Here is a 21,496-nt window from a genome sequence, read left to right on the forward strand (position 1 = left end):
GCTAGTACCAGCCTACCGCCACTGCTCCAGGAATGGTGCCTGAGGGCTTCCCACAATTCAAGTCCAATAACTCCTCTCCACTTCTGAACAGTCTCTTCCTCCCCCTGCTCCTCTGTTCGTTGTCTAAGCTTGCCTTTGATGCTCAGGGCTCCCAGCTTGTCACAAATGTACTCGTTTCACTTGTTTTTTCTGGTCCTTGTTGTAAAGATGGCTCGCGGGAAGCCCTATTCCGCCATCTTGGCTCCACCTCTCTTGACACATATTTTTGAGGGACACTATTGAATCCATAACAGTCTTCTTTGGAGAAATGTCTGTTCATACCCTTTGCCAATTTTTTAATTGGATTATTTGTCTTTTTGTTGTTGAGGTGTTGAAGTTTTTTGCAGATTTTAAAGATTAGTCTCTTGTCGGAAATGTCATAACCAAAAATCTTCCCAGTGAGTAGGTTCTGTTTTTACTCTTTTGGTGAAGTCTTTTGATGAGCATAAGTGTTTAATTTTTAGGAGTTCCCAGTTATCTAGTTTCTCTTTTAGTGTTTGTGCATTGTTTCCTCTGGTTGCTTTTAAGATTTCCTCTTTATCACTGGTTTTGGACAACTTAATGATGTGTCTTGGTGTAATTTTCTTCACGTTTCTTGGTCTTCAGGCCCATTTATTTCACTGGATATGAGTTTATTATTTTAATCAAATATGGAAAGCTTCAGCCACTACTTTTCTGGATATTTTTTCTGATCTCCCTTTTTCTCATTTCCTTAAATGTCTCTAGTTACCCGTATATTAGGCTGCTCAAACTTTCCCAGCACTCACTGATGCTCTTTTTGTTTATTTTTATTTTCTTGGCTTTAACAAAGAGAAGTTTATTCTCTCACAGTCAAGTAGGCTACAAGTCCAAATTCAGGCCATCAGCTCCGGGAAAGGCTTTGAAGGAAGGTTCTTGTCATCAGTCTTCCCTTGGTCTAGGAAAATCTCAGTGTAGGAACCTCAGGTCCAAAGGACATGCTCTGCTCCCTGTGCTGCTTTCTTGGTGGTATGAGTTCTCAAACTCCCTGCTTGCTTCCCTTTCCTTCTATCTTTTTTTTTTTTTTTTAATAATTTTTGTTGTGCTTTAAGTGAAAGTTTACAAATCAAGTCAGTCTGTCACATATTAGCCTATATACACCTTACTACATACTCCCAATTTTTTTTAATAAGTCAGGCCGCTCCCTTCTTCCAGTCTCTCCTTTCATGACCGTTTTGCCAGTTTGTAACCCTCTCTACCCTTCCATCTCCCTTCCAGACAGGAGATGCCAATACAATCTCAAGTACCCCCCTGATACAAGTAGCTCACTCTTTATCAGCATCTCTCTCCAGCCCATTGACCAGTTCCTTCCATGTCTGATGAGTAGTCTTCGGGAATGGTTCCTGTCCTGGGCCAACAGAAGGTTTGGGGACCATGACCACTGGGATTCTTCCAGTCTCACTCAGACCATTAAGTCTGGTCTTTTTATGAGAATTTGGGGTCTGCATCCCACTGTTCTCCTGCTCCCTCAGGAGTTCTCTGTTGTGTTCCCTGTCAGGGCAGTCATCGATTGTGGCCAGACACCATCTAGTTTTTCTGGTCTCAGGATGATGTAAGTTTCTAGTTCATGTGGCCCAAGATTTTAGAGATCAGGCGCTGGTCGGAGATGTCATAGCTGAAAATTCTTTCCCTGTCTGTAGGTGGTCTTTTTACTCTTTTGGTGAAGTCTTTAGATGAGCATAGGTGTTTGATTTTTAGGAGCTCCCAGTTATCTGGTTTCTCTTCGTCGTTTTTGGTAATGTTTTGTATTCTGTTTATACCTTGTATTAGGGCTCCTAACATTGTTCCTGTTTTGTCTTCCATGATCTTTATCGTTTCAGTCTTTCTGTTTAGGTCTTTGATCCACTTGGAGTTAGTTTTTGTGCATGGTGTGAGGTATGGGTCCTGTTTCATTTTTTTGCAAATGGATATCCAGTTATGCCAGCACCATTTGTTAAAAAGACTCTTTTCCCCCAAATAACTGACACTGGGCCTTTGTCAAATATCAGCTGCTCGTATATGGATGGATTTATATTTAGGTTCTCAATTCTGTTCCATTGGTCTATGTGCCTGTTGTTGTACCAATACCAGGCTGTTTTGACTACTGTGGCTGTGTAATATGTTCTAAAATCAGGTAGAGTGAGGCTTCCCACTTTCTTCTTCTTTTTCAGTAATGCTTTTTTTTTTTTTTTTTACTTATCCGGGGCTTCTTTCCCTTCCATATGAAGTTGGTGATTTGTTTCTCCGTCACTTTAAAAAATGTCATTGGAATTTGGATCGGAAGTGCATTGTATGTATAGATGGCTTTTGGTAGAATAGACATTTTTACTATGTTAAGTCTTCCTATTCACGAGCAAGGTATGTTTTTCCACTTATATAGGTCCCTTTTAGTTTCTTGCACTAGTACTTTGTAGTTTTCTTTGTATAGGTCTTTTACATCTTTGGTAAGATTTATTCCTAACTATTTTATATTTTGGGGGGCTACTGTAAATGGCATTGATTTGGTGATTTCCTCTTCGATGTTCTTTTTGTTGATGTAGAGGAATCCAAGTGATTTTTCTATGTTTATCTTGTAACCTGAGACTCTGCCGAACTCTTCTATTAGTTTCAGTAGTTTTCTGGAGGATTCCTTAGTGTTTTCTGTGTATAAGATCATGTCATCTGCAAATAGAGATAATTTTACTTCTTCCTTGCCAATCCAGATACCCTTTATTTCTTTGTCTACCTTAATTGCTCTGGCAAGGACCTCTAGCACAATGTTGAATAAGAGCGGTGATAAAGGGCATCTTTGTCTGGTTCCTGTTCTCAAGGGAAATGCTTTCAGGCTCTCTCCATTTAGAATGATGTTGGCTGTTGGCTTTGTATAGATGCCATTTATTATGTTGAGGAATTTTCCTTCAATTCCTATTTTGCTGAGAGTTTTTATCATGAATGGGTGTTGAACTTTGTCAAATGCCTTTTCTGCATCAATTGATAAGATCATGTGGTTTTTGTCTTTTGTTTTATTTATATGGTGGATTACATTAATGGTTTTTCTAATATTAAACCAACCTTGCATACCTGGTATAAATCCCACTTGGTCATGGTGGATTATTTTTTTGATATATTGTTGAATTCTATTGGCTAGAATTTTCTTGAGGATTTTTGCATCTATGTTCATGAGGGATATAGGTCTATAATTTTCTTTTTTTTGTGATGTCTTTACCTGGTTTTGGTAACAGGGATATGGTGTCTTCATAGAATGAGTTAGGTAGTATTCCATCATTTTCTATGCTTTGAAATAGCTTTAGCAGTAGTGGTGTTAACTCTTCTCTGAAAGTTTGGTAGAACTCTGCAGTGAAGCCACCCGGGCCAGGGCTTTTTTTTGTTGGGAGTTTTTTGATTTCCTTATCAATCTCTTTTTTTGTTATGGGTCTATTTAATTGTTCTACTTCTGTTTGTGTTAGTTTAGGTAGGTAGTGTTTTTCTAGGAATTCATCCATTTCTTCTAGGTTTGCAAATTTGTTAGAGTACAATTTTTCGTAATAATCTGATATGATTCTTTTAATCTCAGTTGGGTCTGTTGTGATATGGCCCATCTCGTCTCTTATTCAGGTTATTTGTTTCTTTTCTTGTATTTCTTTAGTCAGTCTGGCCAATGGTTTATCCATTTTGTTAATTTTTTCAAAGAACCAGCTTTTGACTTTGTTAATTCTCTCAATTGTTTTTCTGTTCTCTATTTCCTTTAGTTCAGCTCTAATTTTTATTATTTGTTTTCTTCTGCTGCCTGACGGATTCTTTTGTTGCTCAGTTTCTATTTGTTCAAGTTGTAGGGACAGTTCTCTGACTTTGGCTCTTTCTTCTTTTTGTATGTGTTCATTTATTGATATAAATTGACCTCTGAGCACTGCTTTTGCTGTGTCCCAGAGGTTTTGATAGGAAGTGTTTTCATTCTCGTTGCATTCTATGAATTTCTTTATTCCCTCCTTAATGTCTTCTATAACCCAGTCTTTTTTCAGGAGGGTATTGTTCAGTTTCCAAGTATTTGATTTCTTTTCCCTAATTTTTCTGTTATTGATTTCCACTTTTATGACCTTGTGGTCTGAGAAGATGCTTTGTAATATTTTGATGTTTTGGATTCTGCAAAGGTTTGTTTTATGACCTAATATGTGGTCTATTCTAGAGAATGTTCCATGTGCACTAGAAAAAAAAGTATATTTTGCAGCTGTTGGGTGGAGTGTTCTGTATAGGTCTACGAGGTCAAGTTGGTTGATTGTAGCAATTAGGTCTTCCATGTCTTTATTGAGCTTCTTACTGGAAATCCTGTCCTACTCCAAAAGTGGTGTGTTGAAGTCTCCTACTATAATTGTGGAGGTGTCTATCTCACTTTTCAGTTCTGTTAAAGTTTGTTTTATGTATCTTGCAGCCCTGTCATTGGGTGCATAAATATTTAATATGGTTATATCTTCCTGGTCAATTGTCTCTTTAATCATTATGTAGTGTCCTTCTTTATCCTTTGTGGTGGGTTTAACTTTAAAGTCTGTTTTGTCAGAAATTAATTTTGCTACTCCTGCTCTTTTTTGATTGTTGTTTGCTTGATATATTTTTTTCCATCCTTTGAGTTTTAGTTTGTTTGTGTCTCTAAGTCTAAGGTGTGTTTCTTGTAGGCAGCATGTAGACGGATCATGTTTCTTTATCCAGTCTGAGACTGCCTGTCTCTTTATTGGTGCATTTAGTCCATTTACATTCAGTGTAATTATAGATAAGAATGTGCTTAATGCTGTCATTTTAATGCCTTTTTGTGTGTGTTGTTGACAATTTCATGTTTCCACTTACTTTTTTGTGCTGAGACTTTTTCTTTGTAAATTGTGTGTTCCTCATTCTCATAGTAGTCAAATTGATGTTTGCTGAGTCGTTATGTTTTTCTTGGTTTTTATTTTGAGTTATGGAATTGTTAGACCTCTTTGTGGTTACCTTAATATTTGCCCCTATTTTTCTAAGTAAAAACCTAACTTGTTTCGTTGTATATCGCCTTGTTTTCCTCTCCATATGGTAGTTCTATGCCTCCTGTATTAGTCCCTCTTTTTGATTATTGTGATCTTTTACATAATGACTTCAATGATTCCCTGTTTTGAACATTTTTTTCCTTTTTGAAATTAATCTTAATTTGTTTTTGTGATTTCCTTATTTGAGTTGATATCAGGATGTTCTGTTCTGTGTCTTTGTGTTGTATTGTTATCTGATGTTATTGATTTTCTGATCAATTTCCTTTAGTATTTCTTGTAGCTTTGGTTTGGTTTTTTGCAAATTCTCTAAGCTTGTGTTTACCTGTAAATGTTTTAATTTCAACTTCATATTTGAGAGAGAATTTTGCTGGATAAATGATCCTTGGCTGGCAGTTTTTCTCCTTCAGTGCTCTATATATGTCATCCCATTGCCTTCTTGACTGCATGGTTTCTGCTGAGTAGTCTGAACTCATTCTTATTGATTCTCCTTTGTAGGAGACCTTTCTTTTATCCCTGGCTGCTTTTAAAATTTTCTCTTTATCTTTGGTTTTGGCAATTTTGATGATAATATATCTTGGTAATTTTCTTTTGGGTTCAATCATATGGGGTTTGATGAGCATCTTGGATAGATATCCTTTTATCTTTCATGATGTCAGGGAAGTTTTCTGCCAACAGATCTTCAACTATTCTCTCTGTGTTTTCTGTTATCCCTCCTTGCTCTGGAACTCCAGTCACATGCAAGTTATTCTTCTTGATAGAGTCCCACATGATTCTTAGGGTTTCTTCATTTTTTTAAATTCTTTTATCTGATTTTTCTTCAGCTATATTGGTGTCAATTGCTTTATCCTCCAACTCCCCTACTCTGCATTTCAGTTCCTGGATTCTGCTCCTCTGACTTCCTATTGAGTTGTCTAATTCTGTGATTTTACTGTTAATCTTTTGCATTTCTGAATGCTTTCTCTCTATGGATTCTTGTAGCTTATTAATTTTTCCATTATGTTCTTGAATAATCTTTTTGATTTCTTCAACTGCTTTTTCAGTGTGCTCCTTGGCTTTTTCTGTAGATTGCCTTATTTCATTTCTGAGGTCATCCCTGATGTCTTGAAGCATTCTGTAAATTAGTTTTTTATATTCTGCATCTGGCAATTCCAGGATTGTATCTTCATTTGGGAAAGATTTTGATTCATTAATTTGGGGAGTTTTAGAAGCAATCATGGTCTGCTTCTTTATGTGGTTTGATATCAACTGTTGTCTCTGAGCCATCTATAAGATATTGTAATGATTTATTCTATATTTGCTCACTGAGTCTTGTTTTGTTTTCTTTCAATATACATAGTTGGGCTACTAGATTGTGCTGTCTTGATTGTCATAGGGTTTGAATCTCTTATGTCTTCTTACCAGCTGGTTTGGGCCGTTACCAGAAATATAAGCCTAAGAGTCCATTCACTATTCTTGAGTAGAATCTGATTTGGGGTTACCAAGTTTGTGGGGTAGGCTGTCACCTGTTCGCTTAGAGGAGTAGTGGTGATAGTTGTGTGTACCAGATTCCAGTAGCAGCAGGGAGTCACATTCCGGGGGGAGCAGGATGCTGACAGCCTTCCCCCAAGAGCCAGTGAGGTAGGTGTGTCTCTATTCCTAAAGCACTTTGGTGGGTGGGCTCTGTAGCTGTACCTTAGTCACCCAATGCATGTACCTCTACAGATTGGTAGATATCACTATCCTCAGACCCCTATGGCAGGAAGTTAGGTGGTTTGGGTGGAGCTTCAGCCCTCAGTTCCCTGTTGTGGGTCAGTGAGGGCTCTGTTGAATACACAGAGATATCAGACCAGGGAAACTTGTCTTTCCAGTAATCTGCTAAAACAATTACAGTCAGATCACTATCAGAATTGCCTTTGCATTATAATAGCCACCTTGTTCCGTGTAGGGATGAAAGCCCAAGACTGTGGATCACAAATGCTTGGCTGGAGCTTTTTCTGTATTTTTAGTCCAATTTCAGGAAGTCAGGGAAGGATTCTTCGTCCCTGGGTTTTTTGTAGCTGCTTCTCCCAGGCCAGGAGAATGGGTTAAGAAAAGACAAAACAAACAAACAAAGAAAAAAAAAAAAAAGCCACAGAGCACTTCACTTTCTGGCCCAGGAAATTCCAATGTTAATGAAGTCGCCTGGGAAAGGGAGGGGAGGGATCAGATAGATAGGAGAGAGTACACCCAGGAACATAGACAAAGTTACTTATCTTGCTTGGGATGACTGTTTTATCTGAGATTCCCAAGGGTTGTGTGCACTGGCTGGGTAGAGATTGCCTCCGAGGGTCAGGCCTGCATCCTGTGCTTGTGCTATCCCAGAAGCCGTGGTGAGTTCCTCCACTCCCAATCCAAAGCCCAGCACCACGGTTCCCCGGCTGGGATGCTGCACTCCCAGCTCCAAAATCAGTCGTTGCCTCCTGGTGATTTCTTCTCCTGTCAGCCGCGTTGCTGCGCTGCCTGCATGCACTGGCTGGGCTTCCCCCAGGGTCATTTCAGGGGGATAGGGCTGTGCCCCGTGTTTGCGCCGTCTCAGGATGCCGTGCTCAGCTCTCCTGTGGCCAGTCCAAAGTCCGGCACCAAGGTTTTCTAACTGGGATGCTGGCTCCAGGCTCTGAAAACAGTCGCTGCTTCCCTGTGGTTGTTCGTTCTCTTGTTAGCCCCGTCAGTGTGCTGGCTGAGTCTCTATGGAGGTTACCCCAGGGGGCTAGGGGTTAGGGCTGTGTCCCGTGCCTGCAGCACCTCAGCAAGCTGCAATCAGACCCGCCACTCGGCACCAGGGAACCGCCGGGGCTCAAGGCTGTGGGGTGGTTCGCAGGTTCCAGAAGCAGTCGTTGGTTCAGGCCGCAGCTTTTCGCTCACCTGTCACTCAGGTCAACTCTTTAGATCTGTGTTTGATGATCAGGGTTCATAGATTATCATGTATGTGATCGATTCACTTGTTTTCCCAAGTCTTTGTTGCAAGAGGGATCCGAGGTAGCGTCTGCCTAGTCAGCATCTTGGCCCCCTCTTTTTGTTTATTTTTTAACATTTTTTTTTCTGGATTAAAAAAAAGCTGGAGTAGCTATCTTAATTTCAGGTAAAGCAGATTTCAGATCAAAGAAAATTATCAGTGATAAAAAGATATTGATACATAATGATAAAGGGGTCAGTTTTTCAAGAAAACATTACAATTCTAAATGTGTATACATCTAACAATAGAATGTCAAAATATGTGAGGCAAAAAACTGCCAGAACTCCAAGAAGACTACTACACTATTACAGTTGGAGAGAGCAACATCCTTTTATTAGTAATCAAAATATCTAGCAGGGAGAAAACCACTAAGGATATTGTTGAACCGAACAGCACAAGCAATTAACTGAATCTGTTTGACATTTACAGAATATTTTACCCAACATCAGAATAAACATTCTTCTCAAGCTCATGTGGAACATTAACCAAGGTAGACTACATCCTAAGACATAAAACACATCTTAAAATTTTTAAAAGAATATAAATCATACAAAATATGCTGTCAGACCTCAAGAGAATGAAGGTAGAAATCAATAACAGAAAGACAGAGGGAAAATTCCCAAGTATCTGGAGATTAAACAACACGCTTCTAAATAATACATAGGTAAAAAAAAAAAAAAAAGTCTCAAGATAAATTTTTTTTAAATGTTGAAGAAAATGCAAATAAAAGTTATCAAAATTTGTGAGATGCAGCAAATGCAGTGATTAGAGGAAAATTTATAGCACTGAATGCAAATATTAGAAAAAATAAAGATCTGAAATCAATAATCTAATTATTTTTTTCTGTCTTAGGAAACTTGAAAAAGAAGAGCAAATTAAATCCAAAATAATCAAAAGTAAAGAAATAATAGAAAATTAAAGCATAAATCAATGAAATAGAAAACAATAAACTAAATGGACAAGAAAAGTGGTACATCCATACAGAGGAATACGATTTGGTGATAAAAAGAAATGAGCTATCGAGCCATGAAAAGATATGGAGGAATATTAAATACATATTGCTATGTGAAAAAAGTCTGTCTGAAAAGGCTACATGATTCCAACTATATGATGTTCTTGAAAAGGCCAAGTAAAAGGAGACAGTAAAAGAATCAGTGGCTGCAACAGGCTCAGTAGAAGGGGGAGAGGGATGAGTATGTGAGGCCTTGGGCATTTATTGGAACCCTGGTGACACAGTGGTTAAGTGCTCATCTGCTAACTAAAAGGTGTGGAGTTCCAACCCACCAGCCACTCCGTGGGAGAAAGATGTTGTAGTCTGCTACCATAAAGATTTACAGCTTTGGAAGTCCTATGAGGAAGTTCTACTCTGTCCTATAGTGTCCCTATGAGTCAGAATCAACTCAACGGCAATGGATTTGATGGTTGGGCATTTATTGGACAGTGAAATTATTCTGTATGATACTGTAATGGTGAATACATAACATTATGCATTTGTCAAAACCCATAGAATTGTATGACACAAAGAGTGAACCATAATGTAAAGCATGGACTTGAGTTAAAAATAATATATCAATATTCATTCATCAGTTGTAACTGTACCACGCTAATGCAAGATGTAAACAATAGTGTAAACTATGTGCATGAGGTTGTGGGAGATAAAGAGGGTATATGATAATTCTTTGTGCCTTTTGCACAATTTTTCTATAAACCTAAAACTTCTCTAAAAAATAAAGTTTTTTCAAAAAACAGTATGCCATTTACAGTTGCTCAAAAATATTTAAATTCTTAGGTATAAATCTAGCAAAATCTGTAGAGGATATTATGCTCAAAACTACAAAATGTTAATAAAAAAATAAAACATTTAAATAAATGGAAAAACATACCATGTCCATGGTTTACAGAACTCACACAGTAAAGATGCAATTGTCACCAAATTGATGTATAGATTTAACTAATTTCATTTCAAAATCCAAGACAGATTTTTAAAAATAATAGCAAATTTATTCTAAAATTTATATAGTAAAGTTAACAAGAATAGTTAAAGCACTTTTGAAAAAAATAAAGTGGGAGGTATCACTCTATCTGATTTTAAGATTTATATAGCTACAGTGGAGCCCTGGTGGTGCAGTGGTCAAGAGGTCAACTGCTAACCAAAAGGTTGGCAGTTCGAATTCACCAGCTGCTCCTTGGATACCTTATGGGGCGTTTCTGCTCTGTCCTATAGGGTCACTATGAGTCAGAATCAACTTGACAGCAACAGGTTTAGTTTTTTGGTTTTATAGCTACAATAATCAAGAAAGTGTGATATGGGTGATGGATTAATACATTGATCAATGGAACAAAATACAGAACCAGAAATATACCCATCCAACTAAGCTCAACTGATTGTTTTTCTATTTTAGTGTGGTAAAATAAATATAACAATTTGCCATTTTAACAATTTTTCAGTGTACAATTCTGTGACATTAATTACATTCACCATGTTGTGCAACCATCACCATTATCTATTTCCACACAATTTTCATCACCCCCAAAAGAAACTCAGTACTCCATAAATAATAATTCCCTATTCCACTCTTCAAGCAGCCCCTGGTAACTACCAATGAACTTTCGCCTCTATGCATCTGCCCAATCTAGATTGTACAGTATTTGTCCTTTTGTGTGACATTTCACAGAGCATATTTACAAGGTTCATCCATGTTGCAGCATGTATCAGAACCCCATTTCTCTTTATGGTTGAATTATATTCCATTGTATGTATATATCACATTTTGTTTATACATTCATTTGTTGATGGACATTTGGGTCATTTAGATCTTTTGGCTATTGTTAATAATGCTGCAGTGAACGTTGGTGTACAAGTATCTGAGTCACTGCTTTCAAGTCTTTTGAATATATACCTAGGAGTTGAATTGCTGAGTCGTATGGTAATTCTATGTTTACCTTTTTAAGAAAACATCAAATTTTTTTCCAAAGATGTGGTACCATTTTATATTCCAACCAACAATGCATGAGGGTTCCAGTTTCTTCACACCCTCATCAACACTTGTTGGTTCCCATTTTTCTGAAAATAGCCATCCTGTTGTTGTTGAAAAGAGCCCTGGTGGTGCAGTGGTTAAGTGCTTGGATGCTAACTGAAAGGTTGGTGGTTCTAACCCACCAGGTTTTCCTTGGGAGAAAGATGTGGCAATCTGCCTTGGAAACCATATTGACTCAATGGCAATGGGTTTGTTTTTTTGGTAGCAACCCCAGGTGACAGAATAAAACTGTCCCATAGGATTTTCTTGGCAGTAATTTTTATGGAAGCAGAGTCCCAGGACTCTTTCCCATGGAGCCATTGAGTGGGTCAGAGCTGCTAACCTTTCAGTTAACAGCCAACCACTTACCCGTTTGCACCACCAGAGCTCCTTAATAGCCATTGTAGTGAGTGTGAAATGGTATCTCATTGCACTTTGGTTTGCATTTTCCTAATGACTAATGATTGGAGTCCCTGGGTGTCCCAAATAGTTAAACACTTGACCTATATCTAAAAGGTTGATGGTTCAAACACACCCAGAGGCACCTTGAAAGACAGGGCTAGTGATCTCCTTCCAAAAGGTGATGGCCTTGAAAACCCGATACAGCATTTCTATTCTGTACACATGGGGTCATCATGAGTTGGAACTGACAATGGTAACTAACAACAATGACTCATAGAGCATGTTTTCATGTACTTAATGACCATTTGTGTATATTTTTTGGACAAATGTTCATTCAAATGCTCTACCCATTTTTATTGTGAATCTTTTTGTGTTGAGTTGTAGGAGTTCTTTACATATTCTAAATTTTGAATCCTTTCAGATATATAGCTCCTTGGATAAATTTATTCCTAGATATTTTATTCTTTTAGAAGCTAACGTAAATGGGATTGCTTTCTTAATTTCCTTTTCAGGTTCTTCATTGCTGGTGTGTAAAAATACAATTGATTTTTTGTGTGTTGATTTTGTACCCTGATATTTTGCCAAATCCATTGATTAGCTCTAGTAGCTTTCTTGTAGATTCTATTTACATAACTATATATGTATATGTATATGTATATGTATATGTATATGTATATGTATATGTATATGTATATGTATATGTATATGTATATGTATATGTATATGTATATGTATATGTATATGTATATGTATATGTATATGTATATGTATATGTATATGTATATGTATATGTATATGTATATGTATATGTATATGTATATGTATATGTATATGTATATGTATATGTATATGTATATGTATATGTATATGTATATGTATATGTATATGTATATGTATATGTATATGTATATGTATATACACACACACAGCCATGTCATCTGTGACTATAGAGATAGTTTTACTAATTCCTTTCCAATTTGGATGCCTTTAATTTCTTTTTCTTGCCTAATTGCTCTGGCTATAACTTCCAGTACAATATTGAATAATGGTGGTGAAAGCGGGAATCTTTGTTTCATTCTTAATCTTAGGGGGAAATATTTCAGTCTTTTACCATTGAGATGATGCTAGCTGTAGGTTTTTCATAAATGGGCTTTATCTTGTTGAGTAATTCCTCTTCTATTCCTAGTTTGCTGAATATCTTTATCATAAAAAGGTGTTGGATTTTGTCAAACAATTGAGATTATCATGGTATTTTTCCCTTTCTTGTATTACTGTGGCATATTACATTGACTGATTTTCTTATGTTGACTTGTTCCTGTCATAAATTCCACTTGGTCATGGCTTATACATGTCTGTCAGTTTGTCATACCGTGGGAGCTTGCGTGTTGCTGTGACCCTGGGAGCTATGCCACTGCTATTCAGATACCGGCAAGGTCACCCATGGTGAACGGGTTTCAGCTGAGCTCCCAGACTAGGACAGACTAGGAAGAAGGACCCGGCAGTCTATTTCTGAAAAGAAATAGCCAGTGAAAACCTCATGAATAGCAGCAAAACGTCTGATATACTGCCAGAAGATGAGCACCCCCAGGTTAGAAGGCACTCAGAAGACAACTGGGGAAGAGCTGCCTCCTCAAACTGGAGTCGACCTTAATGATGTGGATGGACTAAAGCTTTCGGGATCTTCATTTGATGAAGTGGCACAACTCAAAATGAGCAGAAACAACAGAAAACATCCATTAATAATCTGAACATGGAATGTACAAAGTATGAATCTAGGAAAATTGGAAATCCTCAAAAATGAAATGGAACACAGAAACAATGATATACTAGGCATTAGTGAGCTGAACTGGACAGGTATTTGCCATTTTGAATTGGACACTCACATAGCCTACTATGCTGGCAACCACAACTTGAATAGGAATGGTGTTGCATTCATCATTGAAACATACATTCCAAAATTTATCCTGAAGTACAACACTCTCAGTGATGGGATATATCCATACTCCTACAAGAAGACTAGTTAATACCACTATTATTCAAATTTACACACCAGCCACTAAGGCCAAAGATGAAGATATTTAAGATTTTTATCAGCTTCTGCAGTCTGAAATTCATGGAACACGCAATCAGGATGCATTGATAAACACTGGTGATTGGAATGGGAAAGTTGGAAACAAAGAAGAAGGATCGGTAGTTGGAAAACATGGCCATGAAGATAGAAATAATGCCAGGGATAGAATGATAGAATTTTGCGAGACCAATGACTTATTCATTGCAAATACATTTTTTTCTCCAACAGAAATTGAGACTATACACATAGACCTTGCCAGATGGAATACACAGGAATCAAATTTTCTACATCTGTGGAAAGAATGATGGAAAAGCTCAAAATCACCACTCAAAACAAGGCCAGGCCATCAACTGCCCCTATGCAAGTTCAAGTTGAAACTGAAGAAAATCAGAGCAAGTCCACAAGGGCCAAAGTACAACCTTGAGTATATCCCCCCTGAATTTAGAGACCATCTCAAGAATAGATTCGACGAGTTGAACACTAATAACCAAAGACCAGACACACTATGGAATGACATCTAGGACATCATACATGAAGAAAGCAAGAGGTCACTGAAAAGACAGGAAAGAAAGAAAAGATCAAGATGGATGTCAAAGGAGACTCTGAAACTTACTCTCAAACATCGAGCAGCTAAGGCAAAAGGACGAAACTATGAAGGAAAAGAACTGGACAGAAGATTTCAAAGGGCGACTCTAGAAGACAAAGTGAACTATTATAACGACATGTGCAAAGAGCTGGAGATAGAAAATGAAAAGGGAAAAACACACTCTGCGTTTCTCAAGCTGAAAGAACTGAAGAAAAAATTCAAGCCTCGAGTTGCAATAGTGAAGGATTCTGTGGGGAAAATACTAAATGATGCAGGAAGCATCAAAAGAACACAGGAAGCGTCAAAAGAAGATGGAAGGAATACAGAGTCATTATACCAAAAAGAATTAGTCAACATTCAACCATTTCAAGAGGTAGCATATGATCAGAAACCGATGGTACTGAGTGAAGAAGTCCAAGTTGCACTGAAGGCATTAGCAAAAAACAAGGCTCCAGGAATTGATGGAATATCAATTGAGATGTTCAACAAATGGAGGCAGCACTGGAAGTGCTCATTCATCTATGCCAAGAAATTTCAAAGAGAGCTATCGGGCCAATGAACTGGAAGAGATCCATATTTATGTCTATTCCCAAGAAAGGTGATCCAACTGAATGTGGAAATTAACATTAAAATCACATGCAAGCAAAATTTTGCTGAAGATCATTCAAAAGTGGCTGCAGCATTATAGTGACAGGGAACTGCCAGAAATTCAGGCAGGATTCAGAAGAGGACGTGGAACCAGGGATATCATTGCTGATGTCAGATGGATCCTGGCTGAAAGCAGAGAATACCAGAAGGATGTTTATCTGTGTTTTATGGACTGTACAAATGCATTTGACTGTGTGGATCATAACAAATTAAGGATAACACTGAGAAGAATGGGACTTCCAGAACACTTAATTGTGCTCATGAGGATCCTGTACATAGATCAAGAGGCAATTGTTCGGACACAGCAAGGGGATATTGTGTGGTTTAAAGTCAGGAAAGGTATGCATCAGGGTTGCATACGTTCACTTTACCTATTCAATCTGTATGCTGATCAAATAATCCAAGAATCTGGGCTATATGAAAAAGCATGAGGCATCAAGTTTGGAGGAAGACTCATTAACAACCTGCATTATGCAGATGACACAACCTTGCTTGCTGAAAGTAAAGAGGACTTGAAGCACTTACTGTTGTTGTTGTTAGGTGCCTTTGAGTCAGTTCCGACTCATAACGACCCTATGCACAGCAGAACAAAACACTGCCCGGTCCTGCGCCATCCTTACAATCTTTGTTATGCTTGAGCTCGTTGTTGCAGCCACTGTGTCAATCCACCTCGTTGAGGGTCTTCCTCTTTTCTGCTGACCCTGTACTCTGCCAAGCATGATGTCCTTCTCCAGGGACTGATCCCTCCTGACAACATGTCCAAAGTATGTAAGATGCAGTCTCGCCATTCTTGCTTCTAAGGAGCATTCTGGCCGCACTTCTTCCAAAACAGATTTGTTTGTTCTTTTGGCAGTCCATAGTATATTAAATATTCTTTGCCAACACCGCGATTCAAAGGCATCAACTCTTCTTTGGTCTTCCTTATTCATTGTCCAGCTTTCACATGCGTATGATCCGATTGAAAATACCATGGCTTGGGTCAGGCGCACCTTGGTCTTCAGGGTGACATCTTTGCTCTTCAACACTTTGAAGAGGCCCTTTGCAGCAGATTTGCCCAATGCAATGCGTCTTTTGATTTCTTGACTGCTGCTTCCATGGCTGTTGATTGTGGGATCCAAGTAAAATGAAATCCTTGACAACTTCAATCTTTTCTCCATTTATCATGATGTTGCTCATTGGTCCAGTTGTGAGGATTTTTGTTTTCTTCATGGTGAGGTGTAATCCATACTGAAGGCGGTAGTCTTTGATCTTCATTAGTAAGTGCTTCAAGTCCTCTTCACTTTCAGCAAGCAAGGTTGTGTCATCTGCATAACGCAGGTTGTTAATGAGTCTTCCCCCACTCCTGATGCCCCGTTCTTCTTCATATAGTCCAGTTTCTTGGATTATTTGTTCAGCATACAGATTAAATAGGTATGGTGAAAGAATACAACCCTGACGCACACCTTTCCTGACTTTAAACCAATCAGTATCACCTTGTTCTGTCCGAACAACTGCCTCTTGATCTATATAAAGGATCCTCATGAGCACAATTAAGTGTTCTGGAATTCCCATTCTTCTCAGTGTTATCCATAGTTTGTTATGATCCACACAGTCGAATGCCTTTGCATAGTCAATAAAACACAGATAAATATCCTTCTGGTATTCTCTGCTTTCAGCCAGGATCCATCTGACATCAGCAATGATATCCCCGGTTCTACATCCTCTTCTGAAACAAGCCTGAATTTCTGGCAGTTCCCTGTCAAAATACTGCTGCAGCTGTTTTTGAATGATCTTCAGCAAAATTTTCCTTGCATGTGATATTAATGATATTGTTCTATAATTTCCACATTCGGTTGGATCACCTTTCTTGGGAATAGGCATAAATATGGATCTCTTCCAGTCAGTTGGCCAGGAAGCTGTCTTCCATATTTCTTGGCATAGAGGACTGAGCACCTCCAGCGTTGCATCTGTTTGTTGAAACATCTCACTTGATATTCCATCAATTCCTGGAGCCTTGTTTTTCGCTGCCTTCAGAGCAGCTTGGACTTCTTCCTTCAGTACCATCGGTTCCTGATCATATGCTACCTCTTGAAATGGTTGAATATCGACTAATTCTTTTTGGTATGATGACTCTATGTATTACTTCCATCTTCTTTTGATGCTTCCTGCATCATTTAATATTTTCCCCATAGAATCCTTCAGTTTTGCAACTAGAGGCTTGAATTTTTTCTTCAGTTCTTTCAACTTGAGAAACACCAAGCATGTTCTTCCCTTTTGGTTTTCCATCTCCAGCTCTTTGCACATGTCATTATAATACTTTACTTTCTGGTCAGTTCTTTTACTTCATCAATTCTTCCTTTTGCTTTAGCTGCTTGATGCTCAAGAGCAAGTTTCAGAGTTTCCTCTGACATCCATTTTGGTCTTTTCTTTCTTTCCTGTCTTTTCAATGACCTCTTGCTTTCTTCATGGATGTTGTCCTTGATGTTATTCCACAACTCGTCTGGTCTTCGGTCACTAGTGTTCATTGTGGTAAATCTATTCCTCAGATGGTCTCTAAATTCAAGTGGGATATACTCAAGGTCATATTTTGGCTCTCGTGGACTTGCTCTGATTTTCTTCAGTTTCAGCTTGAACTTGCATATGAGCAATTGACGGTCTGTTCCACAGTCGGCCCCTGGCCTTGTTCTGACTGATGATATTGAGCTTTTCCATCGTCTCTTTCCGCAGATGTAGTCAATTTGATTTCTGTGTGTTCCATCTGGCAAGGTCCCTGTGTATAGTCACCGTATATGTTGGTGAAAAAAGGTATTTGTGATGAAGAAGTCGTTGGTCTTGCAAAATTCTATCATTCGATCTCTGGCATTGTTTCTAACACCAAGGCCATATTTTGCAACTACTGATCCTTCTTCTTTGTTTCCAGCTTTCACATTCCAATTGCCAGTGTTTATCAATGTATCCTGATTGCATGTTTGATCAATTTCAGACTGTAGCAGCTGATAAAAATCTTCTACTTCTTCATCTTTGGTCCTAGCGGTTGGTGTGTAAATTAGAATAATAGTCGTATTAACTGGTCTTCCTTGTAGGCGTATGGATATTATCCGATCACTGACAGCATTGTACTTCAGGATAGATCTTGAAACTTTTTTTTGACGATGAATGCAACGCCATACCTCTTCAAGTTGTCATTCCCAGCATAGTAGACTATATGATTGAGTATTCACTCTTATCCACTTTTACCCACTAATAGAAAACAACTCCACTATTCAAACTTTAACACTATGTCTAGGGGCCATCACCACTCTATTTACGGCTACCTGTGCTCTCACACAAAATGATATCAAAAAAATTATTGCACTCTCCACTTCCAGCCAACTAGGCCTAATAATGGTAACTATTGGAATTAATCAGCCACATCTAGCCTTCATTCACATATGCACACACGCATTCTTCAAAGCAATACTATTCCTATCCTCTGGTTCTATCATTCACAACCTAAACAACGAACAAGACATCCACAAAATAGGGGGACTCTACAAAACAATGCCCATTACATCAACAGCTGTCATTATTGGCAGTTTAGCACTCACCAGTATGCCATTCCTAACAGGGTTCTACTCAAAAGACCCAATCATTGAAGCTGCTAACATATCCCACACTAACGCCTGAGCACTATTAATTACCCTCATTGCCGTATCCATAACGGCAAGTTATAGCACCCGAATCATTTTCTTTGCCCTCCTTGGACAACCACGATACTCTACACTAACCCAAATTAATGAAAACAACCCATACCTCGTTAATCCCATTAAACGACTAATGCTAGGCAGTATTTTCATGGGCTTTCTCATCTCAATAAATACTATCCCACATACAACACCCCAAATAACCATACCTCCACATTTAAAACTTACAGCCCTAGCAGTTACTCTACTAGGATTTACAGTAGCAACAGAACTTAACAACATAACACGCAACTTGACATTTAAACAACCATCACGTATGCACAAATTCTCAAGCATGTTAGGGTATTACCCAACTACCATCCTTCGGATTCTACCCCATCTAGGCCTTACTATAAGCCAAAACCTAGCAACAACTATCATAGACTTAATTTGACTAGAAAAAATAATTCCCAAAAACCTAATAACTATACAAAAAACAGCCGCCAGCCTGGTGTCTAACCAAAAAGGCCTATAAAACCCTATTTCCTATCATTCCTCCTATCAATTACACTAGGCTTACTAATTGCCCTATAACGCTTTCGAGTAACCTCAATAATGATAAAAATACTAACAAACAACATTCACCCAGCCATGGCCAAAAATCAAAACCCATAACTATATAAAGACGCTCCTCTAGAATAATCCTCACGTACACACTCAACAACCCCTTCGCCAAAAACTACAAAACCTTCCAAACCACCAAAATAAAAACCCACTAACTCATACTCACCACTAAATAACCACATAATCATAAAAATCTCCATTAACAAACCTACTAAAAATGCGCTCAAAACTACAACATTTGATCCCCAAGTCTCAGGATACTCTTCAGTAGCCATGGCGGTAGTATAACCAAAAACTACCATCATCCCACCCAAATATACTAAAAATACAACCAACCCTAAGAAGGACCCCCCAGAACTTATAATAATTCCACATCCCAAGCCTCCACTTACAACTAAACTCATTCCCCCATAAACAGGAGAAGGCTTAGATGAAAAACCAATAAAACCTACTACATAAAAAAATAAATAAAGCACACTCATAATAAAAACAATATACATCATTATTTCCACATGGACTCCTACCATGACTAACGATCTGAAAAACCATCGTTGTATTTCAACTACAGAAATAACCAATTAATGACTCACATCCGAAAATCTCACCCTCTATTTAAAATTATCAATAAATCTTTTATTGATCTACCCACCCCATCCAATATCTCAGCATGATGAAATTTCGGCTCACTACTAGGAGAATGCCTGATTACCCAAATCCTAACAGGATTATTCCTAGCCATACACTACATACCCGACACAATAACCGCATTTTCATCTATATCCCAAATCTGCCGAGACGTCAACTATGGCTGAATTATTCGACAACTACACTCAAACGGAGCATCCATCTTCTTTCTCTGCCTGTATACACACATTGGGCGAAACATCTACTATGGATCTTACCTATACTCAGAAACCTGAAACACTGGCATTATGCTACTACTAATTACTATAGCTACTGCTTTCATAGGATATGTCCTTCCGTGAGGACAAATATCATTTTGAGGAGCAACCGTAATTACTAACCTCTTCTCAGCAATCCCTTACATCGGCACAGACCTAGTAGAGTGAATCTGAGGGGGCTTTTCGGTAGGTAAGGCAACTCTAAATCGATTTTTCGCTCTTCACTTTATCCTTCCATTTGCCACAGTTGCACTAGCAGGAGTGCACCTAACCTTCCTTCATGAAACAGGCTCAAATAACCCACTAGGCCTCACCTCAGACGCAGATAAAATCCCCTTTCACCCATACTATACTATCAAAGATTTCTTGGGACTACTTATCCTAATCCTACTTCTTCTACTCTTAGCCCTACTGTCTCCAGACACACTAGGAGACCCTGATAACTATATGCCAGCCGACCCACTAAATACTCCCCCACACACCAAACCAGAGTGATACTTTCTCTTTGCTTACGCCATCCTACGATCTATCCCAAACAAACTAGGAGGCGTCTTAGCCCTACTCCTATCAATCCTAATCCTAGGATTAATACCACTACTCCACACATCCAAACATCGAAGTATGATACTCCGACCTCTCAGCCAAATCCTATTCTGAGCTCTAACAATAGACCTACTAATACTTACATGAATTGGCAGCCAACCTGTAGAACATCCTTACATCGCTATCGGTCAAATGGCCTCAATCCTATACTTCTCTATTATTCTAGTCTTCCTACCAATTGCAGGAATAATCGAAAACTACCTCATTAAATAACCCCTATAGTATAAGACATTACAATGGTCTTGTAAACCATAAATGAAAACCATTTTCTAAGGGTATTCAGGGAAGAGGCCCACTTACCTCGCTATCAATACCCAAAACTGAAATTCTTCTTAAACTATTCCCTGCAAGCAAGCCAACCCGCTATGTACCTCGTGCATTAAATGCTCGTCCTCATACATAATGATATATAATACTAACTCTGTTTAATCTTACATAGACCATACTATGTATAATCGTACATCACATTATCTACCCCATGCTTATAAGCAAGTACTGTTTAGTCAAAGTGTCAAGTCATTTCATGTAGATTCCCAGGTCATGTTCTAACTCATGGATATTATTCACCTACGATAAACCATAGTCTTACATAGCACATTAAAGCTCTTGATCGTACATAGCACATCACTGAGAAATCTCTAGTCACCATGCGTATCACCTCCAATGGTTGTATCTCGACTACCTACCTCCGAGAAACCATCAACCCTCCCATCTTCGTGTCCCTCTTCTCGCTCCGGGCCCATCAATTGTGGGGGTAGAAACTGGATCTATATCTGGCATCTGGTTCTTTCTTCAGGACCATCTCACCTAAAATCGCCCATTCTTTCCTCTTAAATAAGACATCTCGATGGATTAATGACTAATCAGCCCATGATCATAACATAACTGTGGTGTCATGCATTTGGTATCTTTTTAATTTTGGGGATGCTGTGATTCAGCTATGGCCGTCTGAGGCCCTAACACAGTCAAGCAACATGTAGCTGAGCTTAAATTGAGTATTAAGATCTGGC

At 38.4% G+C, this 21,496-nt stretch overlaps 1 pseudogene; it reads right to left on the reverse strand.

Annotated features, from left to right (window-relative positions):
* The window catches only part of LOC126083636 (heat shock cognate 71 kDa protein-like), a 42,214-nt pseudogene extending 20,985 nt beyond the window's left edge, over positions 1–21,229 (reverse strand).
* Between the last annotated feature and the right edge of the window lie 267 nt (positions 21,230–21,496).

This window comes from Elephas maximus, chromosome 10 (genome assembly GCF_024166365.1).
Source record: "Elephas maximus indicus isolate mEleMax1 chromosome 10, mEleMax1 primary haplotype, whole genome shotgun sequence".
NCBI classification, from domain to species: Eukaryota; Metazoa; Chordata; class Mammalia; order Proboscidea; family Elephantidae; genus Elephas; species Elephas maximus.